This window comes from Nerophis ophidion, linkage group LG28 (assembly GCF_033978795.1).
Source record: "Nerophis ophidion isolate RoL-2023_Sa linkage group LG28, RoL_Noph_v1.0, whole genome shotgun sequence".
Lineage (NCBI taxonomy): Eukaryota > Metazoa > Chordata > Actinopteri > Syngnathiformes > Syngnathidae > Nerophis > Nerophis ophidion.
The window spans coordinates 7688361-7710980 of record NC_084638.1 but is presented as its reverse complement, the minus strand read 5'-3'; the positions used below and the strand labels follow the sequence as shown (position 1 = coordinate 7710980).

The following is a 22620-nucleotide window of genomic DNA, read 5'->3' as shown; positions in this document are numbered from 1 at the left end:
AAGAAAGAGGTGTTGGCAAATAAAACACAAAACACAATGAAAATGACTACTAATGTTAAAAAAGGAGGGGTTAGCAACTAAAACACTCAGTAAAAAAAGATTACTAAAATAAAAAAAAGGAGGGGTGAGCAACTAAAACACAAAAAACAATTAAAAAAAGACTAGTAACGTTAAAAAAATACAAAATCAAAAAAAGGAAGGGTTAGCAACAAAAACACACAAAACTCTCAATAAAAAAGACTAAATGTTAAAAATACAAAAATAAAGAAAGAAGGAGGGGTTAGCAACTACAACACACAATAAAAATGACTACTAATGTTAAAAAAAAGAAAAAAAAAGTAGGGCTTAGCAACTAAAACAAACAAAACTCTCAATAAAAAAGACTACCAATTTATTTAAAAAAATACAAAAATAAAGAAAGAAAGAAGGAGGGGTTAGCAACTACAACACACAATAAAAATGACTACTAATGTTAAAAAAATACAAAAATAAATAAAGAAAGAGGTGTTGGCAAATAAAACAAAACACAATGAAAATGACTACTAACGTTAAAAAAGGAGGGGTTAGCAACTAAAACACAAAACACTCAATTAAAAAAGACTACCAACGTTAAAAAAAAAATAATAATAAATGAGGAGGGGTTAGCAACTAAAACACACAATAAAAAAAAAGACTACCTTTGTTAAAACTAAAAAGGAGGGGTTAGCAACTAAAACACACAATAAAAAAAAGACTACCTTTGTTAAAACTAAAAAGGAGGGGTTAGCAACTAAAACGCACAATAAAAAAAAGACTACCTTTGTTAAAACTAAAAAGGAAGGGTTAGCAACTAAAACACACACACACCGGACTATAAGTCGTAGTGACATGACTTATTTTACACAGCAATTATCTGTAAATGTTTATTTACATACCGTCATTTTTTCCACCAGGCAGTAAAACGGCTAATTGGACAAAACAGAAGTCATGGTCATGGACCTGCTAGCTGCGGAAGCTAGCTCTCCAATCAGCTAAACGGACTCAATTATACACAAATGTTTATTATTGTCATTTAGTCCTTAAATAAAATAGTCAACTTGTCTTTTAGTAGTAAGTAAACAAACAAAGACTCCTAATTAGTCTGCAGTAACGTATTGTGTCATTTAAACACCTATTATTCTCTACACATTATGAGGGACAAACTGTAAAAAAATATTATTAATCTACTTCATTTACTGTTAATATCTTCTTATTTTCTGTTTCAACATGTTCTATCTACACTTCTGTTCAAATGTAATAATCACTTATTCTTCTCTTCTTTGATACTTGACATTAGTTTTGGATGATACCACACATTTAAGTATCAATCCGATACCAAGTAGTTACAGGAGTATGCAATAAAATATAACAACTAATAACCAATATGGTTAAGAAATACTGATGTAAAGGGTAGGTGTCGCGCTGTTTTCTGTTTTAACATGTTCTATTTACACTTCTGTTCAAATGTAATAATCACTTATTCTTCCCCTTCTTTGATACTTGACATTAGTTTTGGATGATACCACACATTTAGGTATCAATCCGATACCAAGTAGTTACAGGAGTATGCAATAAAATATAACAACTAATAACCAATATGGTTAAGAAATACTGATGTAAAGGGTAGGTGTCGCGCTGTTTTCTGTTTTAACATGTTCTATTTACACTTCTGTTCAAATGTAATAATCACTTATTCTTCCCCTTCTTTGATACTTGACATTAGTTTTGGATGATACCACACATTTAGGTATCAATCCGATACCAAGTAGTTACAGGAGTATGCAATAAAATATAACAACTAATAACCAATATGGTTAAGAAATACTGATGTAAAGGGTAGGTGTCGCCCTGTTTTCTGTTTTAACATGTTCTATCTACACTTCTGTTCAAGTGTAATAATCACTTATTCTTCTCTTCTTTGATACTTGACAGTTTTGGACGATACCACACATTTAGGTATGGGTCAGATACCAAGTAGTTACAGGATCATACATTGGTCATATTGAAAGTCCTCATGTGTCCAGGGACATATTTACTGACTTTATGAACATAACATGATTTTTGTGATGATAAAAAATATCCATGTAATCATAGTAGTATAGACTGGATACTTGGTATCATCACAGTGGATGTCAGGTGTAGATCCACCCATGGCGTTTGTTTACATTGTGACGGCGGTGAGCTATTGTATCCTCCTACGCTGTGTAGTGAAGCATGTTTAGCTATTCCTCGTCCTCCAGTGATAATGCTACTTGTAAGAAACATACTTTATTTGGATTAGTGATTTAGAAGCAGCTCTTCCTGAATGTGTTTCAGTGTTCTAACTTCACCTTTATCTTGACTTTTTACACCAAAATGCGTCCGTTCTCCCTTTTCTGTCTACACACAGTGTCTGCTTGTAAGTACTCTGTGTGTGTGCACTGCCGAACATGCTCCTCCGCGGGTAAAACCAGCAATGCAACATGTGACATTGCCCGTAAAAAACAAAAATTAAATAATAACGGTACTTTTTAGAGGCGGTATAGTACCGATTAGGATTCATTAGTACTGCAGTAGTTTATTAGCACTCTAGTGTGGACTTTAGTGGCAGGTCACTTCACACCAATGCAAAGCGTCGCCGTGGTTACAGTGGAGTGCTAACAGTCACATAAATGCCCTCAGATTTACACACCTTGCTGTAGCCGCACGCTTTACTATATGTTGTAAATGTCATGTTGGCTGCTTACTTTTCACTTACCCAATTTACCCTGAGAACATCTTTTATTCCAGCACTCAGTACATGTGGGGACGTACAAGTCGGACTGCCAAGTGTCCCTGAACGCACCACGGCAAACTGACGCCATCACGAATGTATCTGGAATCGCAAAAATGGTCGAGTGAGAAAAATTAAAAACAATAGTGAAAATTTAAGAAAAAAAGGGCAAAGGAATCTAAATTAAATGAGAAAAAGCTGAGACTTTGTAACAAATAATGAATAATAATAACATACTAATTCACCAACCACACAAAGTTTTGTCTTTACATTTATTTAACATCTGTTTTTAGAATAAATAAATAAAAATATATATAAATATATATGGCCCTGCGATGAGGTCGCGACTTGTCCAGGGTGTACCCCGCCTTCCGCCCAATTGTAAATGAGATAGGCACCAGCGCCCCCTTCGACCCCAAAGGGAATAAGCGGTAGAAAATGGATATATATCAAGTTTGTTGAACTAAAATATTAGAAGCCTCAAATTAAAAAAAAAAGTATGAATAGTTTTAGTTATATTGTAAAACTTACAAATGTTGCTTGGAGTGACGATTTTTTAGGATTCCAATTCCATTTTTTATTCTGTTAATGATTCAGTTCTTTATTATTCATTTTGTCTAAAACGGGGGGCGGTTTCCGAAGTGCCAAAAAAAAATTTAAATAAAAACAATAGTGAAAATTTTAATGAAAAAAAGAGCAAAAAAATCTGAATTAAAAGAGAAAAAGCTGACACTTTGTAACAAATAATGAATAATAATAATATACTTGGTCACCAATCGGGCAAAGTTTTGTCTTTATATTTATTTAATATCTGTTTTTAGCATTTCAAAAATTAATATATTGACTTTGTTGAACTAAAATATTAGAAGCATCGAAATAAAAAAAAGTATGAATAGTTTTAGTTATATTGTAAAACTTACAAATGTTGCTTGGAGTGACGATTTTTAGGATTCCGAATCCATTTTTTATTCTGTTAATGATTCAGTTCTTTATTATTCATTTTGTCTAAAACGGGGGGTGGTGTCCAAAGAGCGAAAAAAGAACCAAAAAAAAAATATATATATTGGAAAATGTAAGAAAAAAGAGCAAAAAAATCTGACTTAAATGAGTAAAAAGCTGACACTTTGTAACAAATAATGAATAATAATAATATACTTGGTCACCAATCGGGCAAAGTTTTGTCTTTATATTTATTTAATATAAGTTTTTAGCATTTCAAAAATTAATATATTGACTTTGTTGAACTAAAACATTAGAAGCATCAAAATTTAAAAAAAAGTATGAATAGTTCTAGTTATATTGAAAACTTTACAAATGTTGCTTGAAGTGACGATTATTAGAGTTCCAATTTCATTTTAGGTGTTGTTAATTATTCAGTTCTTTATCTTTCATTTTGTCCAAGACGGGGGGCGGTGTCCAAAGTGCAAAAAAAAAAAAAAAAAAAAACTGTGAAAATTTTTATGAAAAAAGAGCAACATAAATCTGAATTAAAAGAGAAAAAGCTGACACTTTGTAACAAATAATGAAGAATAATAATATACTTGGTCACCAATCGGGCAAAGTTTTGTCTTTATATTTATTTAATATCTGTTTTTAGCATTTCAAAAATTTATATATTGACTTTGTTGAACTAAAATATTAGAAGCATCAAAATAAAAAAAGTACGAATAGTTTTAGTTATATTGAAAACTTTACAAATGTTGCTTGAAGTGACGAATGTTAGGATTCCAATTTCATTTTAGGTTTTGTTAATTATTCAGTTCTTTATCTTTCATTTTGTCTAAGACGGGGGGCGGTGTCCAAAGTGCAAAAAAAAAAAAAAAACAGTGAAAATTTTTATGAAAAAAGGGCAAAATAAATCTGAATTAAAAGAGAAAAAGCTGACACTTTGTAACAAATAATGAATAATAATAATATACTTGGTCACCAATCAGGCAAAGTTTTGTCTTTATATTTATTTAATATCTGTTTTTAGCATTTCAAAAATGTATATATTGACTTTGTTGAACTAAAACATTAGAAGCATCAAAATTTAAAAAAAAAGTATGAATAGTTCTAGTTATATTGAAAACTTTACAAATGTTGCTTGAACTGACAATTATTAGAATTCCAATTTCATTTTAGGTTTAGTTAATTATTCAGTTCTTTATCTTTCATTTTGTCTAAGACGGGGGGCGAAAAAAACAAAAAACAATACTGAAAAAAGGCTAAATATTATGAAGTTGGAACAGTTTCAATCAGATGAAAAATGTGGGAGTTGTGGAACTTTGAAGAATGTCCCATTCATTCCATTTTGTTTGATCGGCCGTTTTACTGCCTTGCTGCAGACACCGTTTGGACAGAGTGTCTTTGCTCATATTATTGACTTACGACGGCGTTATTTTTTTGGCGATATTTATACTTTATCAGTGCGATACGGACCAGCTTGGAAGGTTTTCAACGGTTTCTCTTTTGAGCGCCTTCGCCTTGAACACAACCTGTATCGCCAACCGCTTGCTTACCACCCCGTTATACCGCCTGTGTAAGTTGTGAATCAGAGTGTGTGTGTGTGTGTGTGTGTGTGTGTGTGTGTGTGTGTGTGTGTGTGTGTGTGTGTGTGTGTGTGAGCAGGTGGATAGTGAAATCTAGGCCCAATTAGGCGGTGACACAGTTCAATGAAGATAGAGGGAGCAGGCGGCCCTCAGAGCGTCATTAAAAGGCCCGCCCGGCCAGCGCTGATAGACACCACCCATCTCACGTGATTAGCGGCATGTTGGCAAGACACTATCGCAGCACTACTTCATTCCAGAGGGATCACTGACGGCGTTTGACTCAATCAGTCAGCAGAGTGACTATAAACCGCACACGCTAAAAAAACCAAACATTATTCCCGTAAATAAGCCGCACCGGACTATAAGTCGCATTGTGTCCAAACTGTGTCTGTAACAAGGCAGTAAAACGGCAAATCAAACAAAACAGAAGCCATGGTCATGGACCCGCTAGCTGCCGAAGCTAGCTGTGCAATCAGCTAAACAGACTCAATAACTTAAGTCATTTTGATAGTAGGCTATTGTAGATAATATAGACACTTACGCCACCTGTTGTCTTCATTATAACACTTATATAAGATTTTCAAAGTAATTTTGATAGTAGGCTAATATAGACACTTACATCATGTGTTGTCTTCATTAAAACACTTATATAAGATTTTCAAAGTGATTTTGATAGTAGGCTAATATAGACACTTACATCATGTGTTGTCTTCATTATAACATTTATATGAGACTTTTAGAGACTTTTAAAGTCATTTTGATAGTAGGCTAATATAGACACTTACATCATGTGTTGTCTTCATTAAAACACTTATATAAGATTTTCAAAGTAATTTTGATAGTAGGCTAATATAGACACTTACATCATGTGTTGTCTTCATTATAACACTTATATAAGACTTTTATATTCATTTTGATAGTAGGCTATTATAGACACTTACGCCACGTGTTATCTTCATTATAACACTTATATAAGACTTTTAAAGTCATTTTGATAGTAAGCTAATATAGACACTTACATCATGTGTTGCCTTCATTATAACGCTTAAGACTTTTAAAATCAATTTGATATTAGGCTAATATAGACACTTACATCATGTGTTGCCTTCATTATAACACTTATATAAGACTTTTAAAGTCATTTTGATAGTAGGCTAATATAGACACTTACATCATGTGTTGCCTTCATTATAACGCTTAAGACTTTTAAAATCAATTTGATATTAGGCTAATATAGACACTTACATCATGTGTTGCCTTCATTATAACACTTATATAAGACTTTTAAAGTCATTTTGATAGTAAGCTAATATAGACACTTACAGCATGTGTTGCCTTCATTATAACACTTATATAAGACTTTTAAAGACATTTTGATAGTAGGCTAATATAGACACTTACATCATGTGTTGCCTTCATTATAACACTTATATAAGACTTTTAAAGTCATTTTGATAGTAGGCTAATATAGACACATCATGTGTTGTCTTCATTATAACACTTATATAAGACTTTTAAAGTCATTTTGATAGTAGGCTAATATAGACACTTACATCATGTGTTGCCTTCATTATAACACTTATATAAGACTTTTAAAGTCATTTTGATAGTAGGCTAATGTAGACACTTACATCATGTGTTGTCTCATAACACTTATATAAGACTTTTAAAGTAATTTTGATAGTAGGCTATTATAGACACTTACGCCACGTGTTGTCTTCATTATAACACTTATATGAAACTTTTAAAGTAATTTTGATAGGAGGCTAATATAGACACTTACATCATGTGTTGTCTTCATTATAACACTTATATAAGATTTTCAAAGTGATTTTGATAGTAGGCTAATATAGACACTTACATCATGTGTTGTCTTCATTATAACACTCCTATAAGATTTTCAAAGTTATTTTGATAGTAGGCTAATATAGACACTTCCATCATGTGTTGCCTTCATTATAACACTTATATAAGACTTTTAAAGTCATTTTGATAGTAGGCTAATATAGACACTTACATCATGTGTTGTCTTCATTATAACACTCCTATAAGATTTTCAAAGTTATTTTGATAGTAGGCTAATATAGACACTTCCATCATGTGTTGCCTTCATTATAACACTTATATAAGACTTTTAAAGTCATTTTGATAGTAGGCTAATATAGACACATCATGTGTTGTCTTCATTATAACACTTATATAAGACTTTTAAAGTAATTTTGATAGTAGGCTAATATAGACACTTACATCATGTGTTGTCTTCATTATAACACTTATATAAGACTTTTAAAGTCATTTTGATAGTAGGCTAATATAGACACTTACATCATGTGTAGTCTTCATTATAACACTTATATAAGACTTTTAAAGTCATTTTGATAGTAGGCTAATATAGACACTTACATCATGTGATGTCTTCATTATAACACTTATATAAGACTTTTAAAGTCATTTTGATAGTAGGCTAATATAGACACTTACATCATGTGTTGCCTTCATTACAAAAACTATAAAGGCATTTTGATAGTAGGCTAATATCGCTAATATAGACACTTACATCATGTGTTGCCTTCATTATAACATTTATACAAGACTTTTAAAGTTATTTTGATAGTAGGCTATTATAGACACTTCCATCATGTGTTGCCTTCATTATAACACTTATATAAGACTTTTAAAGTCATTTTGATAGTAGGCTATTATAGACACTTCCATCATGTGTTGCCTTCATTATAACACTTATATAAGACTTTTAAAGTCATTTTGATAGTAGGCTAATATAGACACTTACATCATGTGATGTCTTCATTATAACACTTATATAAGACTTTTAAAGTCATTTTGATAGTAGGCTAATATAGACACTTACATCATGTGTTGTCTTCATTATAAAAACTATAAAGGCATTTTGATAGTAGGCTAATATCGCTAATATAGACACTTACATCATGTGTTGTCTTCATTAAAACACAAGACTTCTTAAGTCATTTTGATAGTAGGCTAATATAGCTAATATAGACACATCATGTGTTGCCTTCCTTATAACAACTATAAAGTCATTTTGATAGTAGGCTATTATAGACACTTACATCATGTGTTGTCTTCATTATAAAAACTATAAAGTCCTTTTGATAGTAGGCTATTATAGACACTTATATCATGTGTTGCCTTCATTATAACATGTATATAAGACTTTTAAAGTTATTTTGATAGTAGGCTAATATAGACACTTACATCATGTGTTGTCTTCGTTATAACACTTATATAAGACTTTTAAAGTCATTTTGATAGTAGGCTAATATAGACACTTACATCATACGTTGCCTTTATTATAACACTTATATAAGACTTTTTAAAAGTCATTTTGATAGTAGGCTAATATAGACACTTACATCATGTGTTGCCGTCATTATAACACTTATATAAGACTTTTAAATTAATTTTGATAGTAGGCTAATATAGACACTTACATCATGTGTTGCCGTCATTATAACACTTATATAAGACTTTTAAATTAATTTTGATAGGAGGCTAATATAGACACTTACATCATACGTTGCCTTTATTATAACACTTATATAAGACTTTTTAAAAGTCATTTTGATAGTAGGCTAATATAGACACTTACATCATGTGTTGCCTTTAATGTAACACTTATATAAGATTTTCAAAGTGATTTTGATAGTAGGCTAATGTAGACACTTACATCATGTGTTGTCTTCATTATAACACTTCCATAAGACTAATATTTTCATTTCTCGCGGTGATTTACGGTCCAAAACGGCTCTTTCAACGTTCCGGTGTTGCCCCCCCCAGATCCCCGGTGACCGAGTGCATGGCAAGTATATTTAAAAAGGTTTACATTTAAAAAAGGTGTATTTAAAAAGGTATATTTAAAAAGTAAGCGATATGGAAAGGTGATAGATGGCAGGCGGGTAATGAAAGGGAGACATCAAGGCAGGCGGGGGGGGAATAAGAAGAAGAATAGGCTGGCGGCCGTGTTCCATCAAGGGAGAAATTACACATTTAGCCAGCTTCTCTCTCACCTCATACATCACACCGCCTGCATGGAACACACCATTTTGGACATGAAATATAGACAGCGGGAATCTATTCCACCTGTGTTCTCTCCCTCGCCGCTGCCTGATACATCTATATCAGCAGGCCACGCCCCCTCCCAGGACTCGTCTCCGGGCTTTGAGTTACCACCTGTGTCGGCCTGACAGAGGTAATCTTTTGACCTTTTCGTTCGGCACTATTTCTCTTCCTGAGAGGCTCCGCTCTGCATCTCAGGTGCTTTTAATATTTGATTACTTTTATTGTTCTCTCTACAATGGCAGGAAGGTCACTTTTTGGTCGTCCATAGCGAATCTACCTATATTAGCTTCGTTCGTCACTCCAAGTTTGTAAGTTTTACAATGCAACTAAAACAATTCGTGCTTACTAAACCGAGAGAAAACAATAAAGTTGTATTATTTTCTCTCAAATGGCAGGAAGGTAACTTTTTGGTCGTCCATAGCGAATCTACCTATATTAGCTTCGTTCGTTACTCCAAGTTTGTAAGTTTTACAATGCAACTAAAACAATTCGTGCTTACTAAACCGAGAGAAAACAATAAAGTTGTATTATTTTCTCTGAAATGGCAGGAAGGTAACTTTTTGGTTGTCCATAGCGAATCTACCTACATTAGCTTCGTTCGTCACTCCAAGCCACGTTTGTAAGTTTTACAATGCAACTAAAACAATTCGTACTTACTAAACCGAGAGAAAACAATAAAGTTGTATTAGTTTCTCTCAAATGGCAGGAAGGTAACTTTGGTCTTTTAAGTCGTCCATAACGGATCTACTGGTACAGGTTCTTCATTTGTCACTCCGAGCAAAATGTTTCAGTTTTACAACGTAACTAAAACAATTCGTACGTACTAAACTGAGAGAAAACCAAATTTTATCATATTCTCTCAAATGGCACGAAGGTAATTTTGGTCGTCCATAGCGAATCTACCTGTACCGGTTCTTCGCCGGTCACTCTAAGCAACATTTTTAAGTTTTACAATGTAACTAAAACAATTCGTACTACCTAAACCGAGAGAAAATGTTCTTGTTTTCTCTCAAATGGCATGAAGGTAACTTTGGTCTTTTAAGTCGTCCATAACGAATCTACTGGTACAGGTTCTTCATTTGTCACCCCGAGCAAAAATTTTAAGTTTTACAACGTAACTAAAACAATTCGTACATACTAAACTGAGAGAAACCCAAATTTTATCATATTCTCTCAAATGGCACCAAGGTAACTTTGGTCGTCCATAGCGAATCTACCTGTACCGGTTCTTCGTTCGTCACTCCAAGCAACATTTTTAAGTTTTACAATGTAACCAAAACAATTCGTACTACCTAAACCGAGAGAAAATGTTCTTGTTTTCTTTCAAATGGCATGAAGGTAACTTTGGTCTTTTAAGTCGTCCATAACGGGTCTACTGGTACAGGTTCTTCATTTGTCACTCCGAGCAAAATGTTTCAGTTTTACAACGTAACTAAAACAATTCGTACATACTAAACTGAGAGAAACCCAAATTTTATCATATTCTCTCAAATGGCACGAAGGTAATTTTGGTCGTCCATAGCGAACCTACCTGTACCGGTTCTTCGTTCATCACTCCAAGCAACATTTTTAAGTTTTACAATGTAACTAAAACAATTCGTACTACCTAAACCGAGAGAAAATGTTCTTGTTTTCTCTCAAATGGCATGAAGGTAACTTTGGTCTTTTAAGTCGTCCATAACGGATCTACTGGTACAGGTTCTTCATTTGTCACTCCGAGCAAAATCTTTTAAGTTTTACAACGTAACTAAAACAATTCATACTTACTAAACCGAGAGAAAACATAAAAGTTGTATTATTTTCTCTCAAATGGCAGGAAGGTAACTTTTTGGTCGTCCATAGCGAATCCACCTATATTAGCTTCGTTCGTCATTCCAAGCCACGTTTGCAAGTTTTACAATGCAACTAAAACAATTCGTACTTACGAAACCGAGAGAACACGATAAAGTTGTATTATTTTCTCTCAAATGGCAGGAAGGTAACTTTTTGGTCGTCCATAGCGAATCTACCTATATTAGCTTCGTTCGTCACTCCAAGTTTGTAAGTTTTACAATGCAACTAAAACAATTCGTGCTTACTAAACCGAGAGAAAACAATAAAGTTGTATTAGTTTCTCTCAAATGGCAGGAAGGTAACTTTGGTCTTTTAAGTCGTCCATAACGGATCTACTGGTACAGGTTCTTCATTTGTCACTCCGAGCAAAATGTTTCAGTTTTACAACGTAACTAAAACAATTCGTACATACTAAACTGAGAGAAACCCAAATTTTATCATATTCTCTCAAATGGCACGAAGGTAATTTTGGTCGTCCATAGCGAACCTACCTGTACCGGTTCTTCGTTCATCACTCCAAGCAACATTTTTAAGTTTTACAATGTAACTAAAACAATTCGTACTACCTAAACCGAGAGAAAATGTTCTTGTTTTCTCTCAAATGGCATGAAGGTAACTTTGGTCTTTTAAGTCGTCCATAACGGATCTACTGGTACAGGTTCTTCATTTGTCACTCCGAGCAAAATCTTTTAAGTTTTACAACGTAACTAAAACAATTCATACTTACTAAACCGAGAGAAAACATAAAAGTTGTATTATTTTCTCTCAAATGGCAGGAAGGTAACTTTTTGGTCGTCCATAGCGAATCTACCTATATTAGCTTCGTTCGTCACTCCAAGCCACGTTTGCAAGTTTTACAATGCAACTAAAACAATTCGTACTTACGAAACCGAGAGAACACGATAAAGTTGTATTATTTTCTCCCAAATGGCAGGAAGGTAACTTTTTGGTCGTCCATAGCGAATCTACCTATATTAGCTTCGTTCGTCACTCCAAGTTTGTAAGTTTTACAATGCAACTAAAACAATTTGTACTTACTAAACCGAGAGAAAACAATAAAGTTGTATTATTTTCTCTCAAATGGCAGGAAGGTAACTTTTTGGTCGTCCATAGCGAATCTACCTATATTAGCTTCGTTCGTCACTCCAAGCCACGTTTGTAAGTTTTACAATGCAACTAAAACAATTCGTACATACTAAACTGAGAGAAAACCAAATTTTATCATATTCTCTCAAATGGCACGAAGGTAACTTTGGTCGCCCATAGCGAATCTACTTGTACCGGTTCTTCGTCGGTCACTCTAAGCAACATTTTTAAGTTTCACAATGTAACTAAAACAATTCGTACTACCTAAACCGAGAGAAAATGTTCTTATTTTCTCTCAAATGGCATGAAGGTAACTTTGGTCTTTTTAGTCGTCCATAACGAACCTACTGGTACAGGTTCTTCATTTGTCACTCCGAGCAAAATGTTTCAGTTTTACAACGTAACTAAAACAATTCGTACATACTAAACTGAGAGAAAACCAAATTTTATCATATTCTCTCAAATGGCACGAAGGTAACTTTGGTCGTCCATAGCGAATTTACCTGTACCGGTTCTTCGTTCGTCACTCCAAGCAACATTTTTAAGTTTTACAATGTAACTAAAACAATTCGTACTACCTAAACCGAGAGAAAATGTTCTTGTTTTCTCTCAAATGGCATGAAGGTAACTTTTTGGTCGTCCATAGCGGATCTACCCATATTAGCTTCGTTCGTCACTCCAAGCCACGTTTGTAAGTTTTACAATGCAACTAAAACAATTCGTACTTACGAAACCGAGAGAACACGATAAAGTTGTATTATTTTCTCTCAAATGGCAGGAAGGTAACTTTTTGGCCGTCCATAGCAAATCTACCTATATTAGCTTCATTCGTCACTCCAAGTTTGTAAGTTTTACAATGCAACTAAAACAATTCGTACTTACTAAACCGAGAGAAAACAATAAAGTTGTATTATTTTCTCTCAAATGGCAGGAAGGTAACTTTTTGGTCGTCCATAGCGAATCTACCTATATTAGCTTCGTTCGTCACTCCAAGTTTGTAAGTTTTACAATGCAACTAAAACAATTCGTACTTACTAAACCGAGAGAAAACAATAAAGAACAGTAATTGTACTTCCGGTTAAAAGCTCAGTCTAAACAAAAGGGTAGAAAAAGCCATAAATTAGCCTAACTTTTATAAGCCACAGGTTCAAAGCGGTTCATAGTCCGGAATTTACAGTAAGGGTTTTTAATTGTGTTTATCTAAAAGTATGTCTTTTAAAAGCATGTCACATGTTAAAAGTATGTCTTTTAAAAGCATGTCACATGTTAAAAGTATGTCTTTTAAAAGCATGTCACATGTTAAAAGTATGTCTTTTAAAAGCATGGCATATGTTAAAAGTATGTCTTTTAAAAGCATGTCACATGTTAAAAGTATGTCTTTTAAAATCATGGCACATGTTAAAAGTATGTATTTTAAAAGCATGTCACATGTTAAAAGTATGTCTTTTAAAAGCATGTCACATGTTAAAAGTATGTCTTTTAAAAGCATGTCACATGTTAAAAGTATGTCTTTTAAAAGCATGTCACATGTTAAAAGTATGTCTTTTAAAAGCACGGCACATGTTAAAAGTATGTCTTTTAAAAGCATGTCACATGTTAAAAGTATGTCTTTTAAAAGCATGGCACATGTTAAAAGTATGTCTTTTAAAAGCATGGCACATGTTAAAAGTATGTCTTTTAAAAGCATGTCACATGTTAAAAGTATGTCTTTTAAAAGCACGTCACATGTTAAAAGTATGTCTTTTAAAAGCATGTCACATGTTAAAAATATGTCTTTTAAAAGAACGGCACATGTTAAAAGTATGTCTTTTAAAAGCAGGTCACATGTTAAAAGTATGTCTTTTAAAAGCATGTAACATGTTAAAAGTATGTCTTTTAAAAGCACGGCACATGTTTGAAGTATGTCTTTTAAAAGCATGTCACATGTTAAAAGTATGTCTTTTAAAAGCATGTCGCATGTTAAAAGTATGTCTTTTAAAAGCATGTCACATGTTAAAAGTATGTCTTTTAAAAGCATGTCACATGTTAAAAGTATGTCTTTTAAAAGCATGTCACACGTTAAGAGTATGTCTTTCAAAAGCATGGCACATGTTAAAACTGTCTTTTAAAAGCATGTCACATGTTAAAAGTATGTCTTTTAAAACCATGTCACACGTTAAATGTATTTTAAAAGCATGTCACATGTTAAAAGTATTTTAAAAGCCCGGCACATGTTTAAAAGTATGTCTTTTAAAAGCATGTCACATGTTAAAAGTATGTCTTTTAAAAGCCCGGTACATGTTAAACGTATGTCTTTTAAAAGCCCGGCACATGTTAAAAGTACGTCTTTTAAAACCATGGCACATGTTAAAAGTATGTCTTTTAAAAGCATGTCACAAGTTAAAAGTATGTCTTTTAAAAGAACGGCACATGTTAAAAGTATGTCTTTTAAAAGCACGTCACATGTTAAAAGTATGTCTTTTAAAAGCATGTCACATGTTAAAAGTATGTCTTTTAAAAGCATGGCACATGTTAAAAGTATGTCTTTTAAAAGCATGTCACATGTTAAAAGTATGTCTTTTAAAAGAACGGCACATGTTAAAAGTATGTCTTTTAAAAGCACGTCACATGTTAAAAGTATGTCTTTTAAAAGCATGTCACATGTTAAAAGTATGTCTTTTAAAAGCACGTCACATGTTAAAAGTATGTCTTTTAAAAGCATGTCACATGTTAAAAGTATGTCTTTTAAAAGAACGGCACATGTTAAAAGTATGTCTTTTAAAAGCATGTCACATGTTAAAAGTATGTCTTTTAAAAGCATGTCACATGTTAAAAGTATGTCTTTTAAAAGCATGTCACATGTTAAAAGTATGTCTTTTAAAAGCATGTCACATGTTAAAAGTATGTCTTTTAAAAGCATGTCACATGTTAAAAGTATGTCTTTTAAAAGCCCGGTACATGTTAAACGTATGTCTTTTAAAAGCCCGGCACATGTTAAAAGTATGTCTTTTAAAACCATGGCACATGTTAAAAGTATGTCTTTTAAAAGCATGTCACAAGTTAAAAGTATGTCTTTTAAAAGAACGGCACGTTAAAAGTATGTCTTTTAAAAGCACGTCACATGTTAAAAGTATGTCTTTTAAAAGCATGTCACATGTTAAAAGTATGTCTTTTAAAAGCATGGCACATGTTAAAAGTATGTCTTTTAAAAGCATGTCACATGTTAAAAGTATGTCTTTAAAAAGAACGGCACATGTTAAAAGTATGTCTTTTAAAAGCATGTCACATGTTAAAAGTATGTCTTTTAAAAGCACGTCACATGTTAAAAGTATGTCTTTTAAAAGCATGTCACATGTTAAAAGTATGTCTTTTAAAAGCATGGCACATGTTAAAAGTATGTCTTTTAAAAGCATGTCACATGTTAAAAGTATGTCTTTTAAAAGAACGGCACATGTTAAAAGTATGTCTTTTAAAAGCATGGCACATGTTAAAAGTATGTCTTTTAAAAGCATGGCACATGTTAAAAGTATGTCTTTTAAAAGCATGGCACATGTTAAAAGTATGTCTTTTAAAAGCATGTCACATGTTAAAAGTATGTCTTTTAAAAGCATGTCACATGTTAAAAGTATGTCTTTTAAAAGCACGGCACATGTTAAACGTATGTCTTTTAAAAGCCCGGCACATGTTAAAAGTATGTCTTTTAAAAGCATGGCACATGTTAAAAGTATGTCTTTTAAAAGCATGGCACATGTTAAAAGTATGTCTTTTAAAAGCATGGCACATGTTAAAAGTATGTCTTTTAAAAGCATGTCACATGTTAAAAGTATGTCTTTTAAAAGCATCTCACATGTTAAAAGTATGTCTTTTAAAAGCATGTCACATGTTAAAAGTGTGCCGTTTAAATAGATTTGAGGTACAAGTGTTTTGAGTTAAGAGTCACGGAACCAATTAAAGCTGTTAAAAAGGTGTATAATTGTATTTAAAAGGGCTGGGCTGAAGTGCCCTTGAGCAAGACACCCTGTGAGGAATACTTCTACCTGCTTTTCTCACCACTGACATTTTCATTTCATCACTTTTAAAAAGGACACGCTAAAAGTCAAAGACTGCTTGTCATCATTAATAGTTTCTAGAAGGTCAGAGAAAAGCTAATCACATGAAAACGGAAACAAGTTCTCCCAAGAAGATGTAAATGTGTTGCAGACATGTCAATATCACCTCATTTATTATTATTACAAATATAATAATACTTATTAATTATTATTATTATTACAAAGATATTAATACTTATTAACATGTGCTGCTTATAAATGAACTTTTAACATCACTTTTAGCCTCACTCAAGATTGTTGTTGGCCTATTTCTTTCTTGAATTCAAGAGTGTTTCCCACCTTTTTTATCAACTTGCTGCAACTCGCAGTTTTTTTTGGCCCCCTGGTGACTTATTGTGTGTTCTTAATTATAAGAAATGTACACTTAAATATAAATATAAACAGAATACAATAATTTGCAAATCCTTTTCAAGCCATATTCAGTTGAATATGCTACAAAGACAACATATTTCATGTTCAAACTCATAAACTTTTTTTTATATATAATAATTAACTTAGAATTTGCCAAAGTAGTTGGGAAAGGGCATGTTCACCACTGTGTTACATCACCTTTTCTTTTAACAACGTTTGGGAACTGAGGAAACTAATTGTTGAAGCTTTGAAAGTGGAATTCTTTCCCATTCTTGTTTTATGTAGAGCTTCAGTCCTTCAACAGTCCGGGGTCTCCGCTGTCCTATTTTACGCTTCACACATTTTCCAAGGGAGACAGGTCTGGACTGCAGGCGGGCCAAGAAAGTACCCGCACTCTTTTTTTACGAAACCACGCTGTTGTAACACGTGGCTTGGCATATCTTGCTGAAATAAGCAGGGGCGTCCATGAAAAAGATGGCAGCATATGTTGTTCCAAAACCTGTATGTACCTTTCAGCATTAATGGTGCCTTCACAGATGTGTAAGTTACCCATGCCTTGGGCACTAATGCACCCCCATACCATCACACATGCTGGATTTTACACTTGGCGTGGATAACAGTCTGGATGGTTCGCTTCCCCTATGATGTCGGAATATTTCCAGAATATTTTTTTTAAATTTTAATCATAATAAATTTGAATAAATATTTTACAAATATTCTTCATCGAAAAAACAGAAGCTAAAATGAAGAATTATATTTAAAAAAATGTATTATTCTTTACAGTAAAAAAAAATCAATTCACTTGAACATTGATTTAAATTGTCAGGAAAGAAGAGGAAGGAATTTAAAAGGTAAAAAGGTATATGTGTTTAAAAATCTTACAAACATTTTTAAGGTTGTATTTTTTCTCTAAAATTGTCGTTCTGAAAGTTATAAGAAGCAAAGTAAAAAAATAAATGAATTTATTTCAACAAGTGAAGACCAAGTCCTTAAAATATTTTCTTGTATTTTCAAATTCTATTTGAGTTTTGTCTCTCTTAGAATTATCGGACAAAGTGAGAGCAGCTTGCTAGTAAATAAATACAATTTAGGAAATAGAGGCAGCTCACTGGTAAGTGCTGCTATTTGAGCTATTTTTAGAACAGGCCAGCGGGCGACTCATCTGGTCCTTACGGGCGACCTGGTGCATTGGTGACCCCTGGTCTAGGACAATTGTACTATTATCAACAGTTTCAAGGGTTCGTGTTTTACCGAAATTTCCAAGAAATCCCCGTTCAAATGAATGGACGTATTCATAGTTGTACGATGCACCAAATTCTCAAAATGTTGCGCCATTTTTACCGATTCCGACCTTTCAACCATCCACACACACTACTCTTCCGATATATCGCACGCAAAACATGTTGTCCCTTTCCCCAAAATCACAGTTTTCCTGGAATTTTCTCCCCATACTGCACATCCCACATTTCTCATCCGATTTAAACCGTTCCACCATGGATACACTCTGCTAACAATGGACATTCAAGCTACAATGTTTACCAGTTCCTAAAATTCCATTATTACCAGGAATTACCAGGAATTTCTCCCGTTGAAATTGAATGGGCAATATACAAAACTCTCCGTATCCCACATTTGGCAACCTATCCGAACCGTTCCAAAATCCACACACTCCACTCATCCTGGACAATCTAACTACACATTTTCCAAGTTTGAAAAAAAATCCCTGAATTCCCGTTTTTCCTCTTCCTTGAAAGTTTTGACAGTCCAACTTTTTCAACCACATTCCTCTCAGTTGGGACAACAAATTCTCTTTTCTCATAGAAATGCCCGTTTTTGGACGAAATTCCAAGAATTCCTAAACGCCCGTTCTCAATTCAAACTGTTACTACGTCAACAATTTTCAGCCGAATTTAAAAAATTCCAACACCAACCTATTCGTATAATTTAAGACAATTGTGCTATCATCAATATTTTCAAAAGGTTCGCCTTTTCCCGAAATTTCCAAGAAATCCCCGTTCAAATGAATGGACGTATTCATAGTTGTACGATGCACCAAATTCTCAAAATGTTGCACCATTTTTACCGATTCCGACCTTTCAACCATCCACACACACTACTCTTCCGATATATCGCACGCAAAACATGTTGTCCCTTTCCCCAAAATCACAGTTTTCCAGGAATTTTCTCCCCATACTGCACATCCCACATTTCTCATCCGATTTAAACCGTTCCACCATGGATACACTCTGCTAACAATGGACATTCAAGCTACAATGTTTACCGGTTCCTAGAATTCCATTATTACCAGGAATTACCAGGAATTACCCCCATTGAAATTGAATGGGCAATATACAAAACTCTCCGTATCCCACATTTGGCAACCTATCCGAACCGTTCCAAAATCCACACACTCCACTCATCCTGGACAATCTAACTACACATTTTCCAAGTTTGAAAAAAATTCCTGTTTTTCCAAAGCCCAGTTTTACCTCTTCCCTGAAAGTTTTGACAGTCCAACATTTTCAACCAAATTCCTCTCAGTTGGGACAACAAATTCTCTTTTCTCATAGAAACGCCCGTTTTTGGACGAAATTCCAGGAATTTCTAAACGCCCGTTCTCAATTCAAACTGTTACTACGTCCAACATTTTTCAGCCGATTTCAAAAATTCCAACACCAACCTATTCGTATAATTTAAGACAATTGTGTTATCATCAATATTTTCAAAAGGTTCGTGTTTTCCCGAAATTTCCAGGAAATCCCCGTTCAAATGAATGGAGGTATTCATAGTTGTACGATGCACCAAATTCTCAAAATGTTGCGCCATTTTTACCGATTCCGACCTTTCAACCATCCACACACACTACTCTTCCGATATATCGCACGCAAAACATGTTGTCCCTTTCCCCAAAATCACAGTTTTCCTGGAATTTTCTCCCCATACTGCACATCCCACATTTCTCATCCGATTTAAACCGTTCCACCATGGATACACTCTGCTAACAATGGACATTCAAGCTAAAATGTTTACCAGTTCCTAGAATTCCATTATTACCAGGAATTACCAGGAATTTCCCCCGTTGAAATTGAATAGGTAATATACAAAACTCTCCATATCCCACATTTGGCAACCTATCCGAACTGTTCCAACATCCACACACTCCACTCATCCTGGACATTTCCGAAAAAAATTCCCTGAAATCCCGTTTTTCCAAAGCCCAGTTTTAACTCTTCCTTGAAAGTTTTGACAGTCCAACATTTTCAACCACATTCCTCTCAGTTGGGACAACAAATTCTCTTTTCTCATAGAAATGCCCGTTTTTGGACGAAATTCCAGGAACTCCTAAACGCCCGTTCTCAATTCAAACTGTTACTACGTCCAACATTTTTCAGCCGATTTCAAAAATTCCAACACCAACCTATTCGTATAATTTAAGACGATTGTGCTATTATCAATATTTTCAAAGGTTCGCGTTTTCCCGAAATTTCCAGGAAATCCCCGTTCAAATGAATGGACGTATTCATAGTTGTACGATGCACCAAATTCTCAAAATGTTGCGCCATTTTTACCGATTCCGACCTTTCAACCATCCACACACACTACTCTTCCGATATATCGCACGCAAAAAATGTTGTCCCTTTCCCCAAAATCACAGTTTTCCTGGAATTTTCTTCCCATACTGCACATCCCACATTTTTCATCCGATTTAAACCGTTCCACCATGGATACACTCTGCTAACAACGGACATTCAAGCTACAATGTTTACCGGTTCCTAGAATTCCATTATTACCAGGAATTACCAGGAATTTCTCCCGTTGAAATTGAATGGGCAATATACAAAACTCTCCATATCCTACATTTCTCAACCGATTCGAACCGTTCCAACATCCACACACTCCACTCATCCTGGACATTTCCGAAAAAAATTCCCGTTTTTCCAAAGCCCAGTTTTACCTCCTCCTTGAAAGTTTTGACAGTCCAAAATTTTCAACCACATTCTTCTCAATTTGGGCAACAAATTTCCCTTTTTCATAAAAATGACCGTTTTTGGAGAAAATTCCATTCTCAATTCAAACTGTTCAACCAATTTCAAAAATTCCAACACCAACCTATACAGATCACCGAGGACAATTGTGCGATTATCGACATTTTCAAAGGTTCGTGTTTTACCGAAATTTCCAGGAAATCCCCGTTCAAATGAATGGACGTATTCATAGTTCTACGATGCCCCAAATTCTCAAAATGTTGTGCCATCTTTACCGATTGCAACCTTCCACACACACACTACTCTTCCGATATATAGCATCCGCCTTTTTCCTATAAATTCCCGTTTTTTTCTGAAATTCCAGGAATTCCTAAACAGCCGTTCTCAATTCAAACTGTTACTACGTCAACATTTTTCAACCGATTTCAAATGAATGGACGTATTCATAGTTCTACAATGCCCCAAATTCTCAAATTGTTGCACCATCTTAACCTTTTACTTGACTTTTCAACCATCCACTCACTTTTCTTCCAGAATATCGAACACAAAACATGTTTTCCCAAATTCCTGGAATTTTCTCCCGATGGACAATGAAAGGGCATTACACAATCTACTACATTTCCCGCATTTTTCATCCGATTTGAAAGGTTCCACCATCTACACACTCCACCCACCATTGACAATCAAACTACCATTTTCCAAGTTCCCAAAAATTCCCTGAATTCCTGTTTTTCCAAAGCCATATTTATACCTCGTCCTGGAGAGTGTTCACAGTCCAAATTTTTCAACCATATTCTTCTTAGTTGGGACAAGAAATTATCCTTATTCATAAAAATTCACGTTTTTTTTACAAAATCCTAGGAATCCCAAAACACCCGTTCTCAATTCAAACTGTTACTACGTCAACATTTTTCAGCCGATTTCAGAAATTCCAACACCAACCTATTCAGATCACCTAGGACAATTGTGCATACCATGAATTGATTAACGTGGACCCCGACTTAAACAAGTTGAAAAACTTATTCGGGTGTTTCCATTTAGTGGTCAATTGTACGGAATATGTACTGAACTGTGCCATCTACTAATAAAAGTATCAATAAATCAATCAATTATCAATCAATTTCCTGAAATTTCCAGGAAATCCCTCTTCAAATGAATGGATGCATTCATAGTTCAATGCCCCATCCATCCATCCATCCATCATCTTCCGCTTATCCGAGGTCGGGTCGCGGGGGCAACAGCCTAAGCAGGGAAACCCAGACTTCCCTCTCCCCAGCCACTTCGTCCAGCTCTTCCCGGGGGATCCCGAGGCGTTCCCAGGCCAGCCGGGAGACATAGTCTTCCCAACGTGTCCTGGGTCTTCCCCGTGGCCTCCTACTGGTTGGACGTGCCCTAAACACCTCCCTAGGGAGGCGTTCGGGTGGCATCCTGACCAGATGCCCGAACCACCTCATCTGGCTCCTCTCCATGTGGAGGAGCAGCGGCTTTACTTTGAGTTCCTCCCAGATGGCAGAGCTTCTCACCCTATCTCTAAGGGAGAGACCCAAACTCATTTGGGCCGCTTGTACCCGTGATCTTATCCTTTCGGTCATGACCCAAAGCTCATGACCATAGGTGAGGATGGGAACGTAGATCGACCGGTAAATTGAGAGCTTTGCCTTCCGGCTCAGCTCCTTCTTCACCACAACGGATCGGTACATTACTGAAGACGCCGCACCGATCCGCCTGTCGATCTCACGATCCACTCTTCCCTCACTCGTGAACAAGACTCCTAGGTACTTGAACTCCTCCACTTGGGGCAGGGTCTCCTCCCCAACCCGGAGATGGCATTCCACCCTTTTCCGGGCGAGAACCATGGACTCGGACTTGGAGGTGCT

The 22620-nt window shown here is 34.7% G+C and overlaps 1 long non-coding RNA gene across 1 annotated transcript in view; it reads right to left on the bottom strand.

Annotated features, from left to right (window-relative positions):
- LOC133545675 (uncharacterized) overlaps nt 1–22620 on the bottom strand; it is a 72258-nt gene that overhangs the window by 16955 nt on the left and 32683 nt on the right. Inside the window, exon 2 of the long non-coding RNA XR_009804913.1 lies at nt 2756–2872. This is a non-coding gene — a long non-coding RNA (uncharacterized LOC133545675). The remainder of the gene's footprint in view (nt 1–2755; nt 2873–22620) is intronic.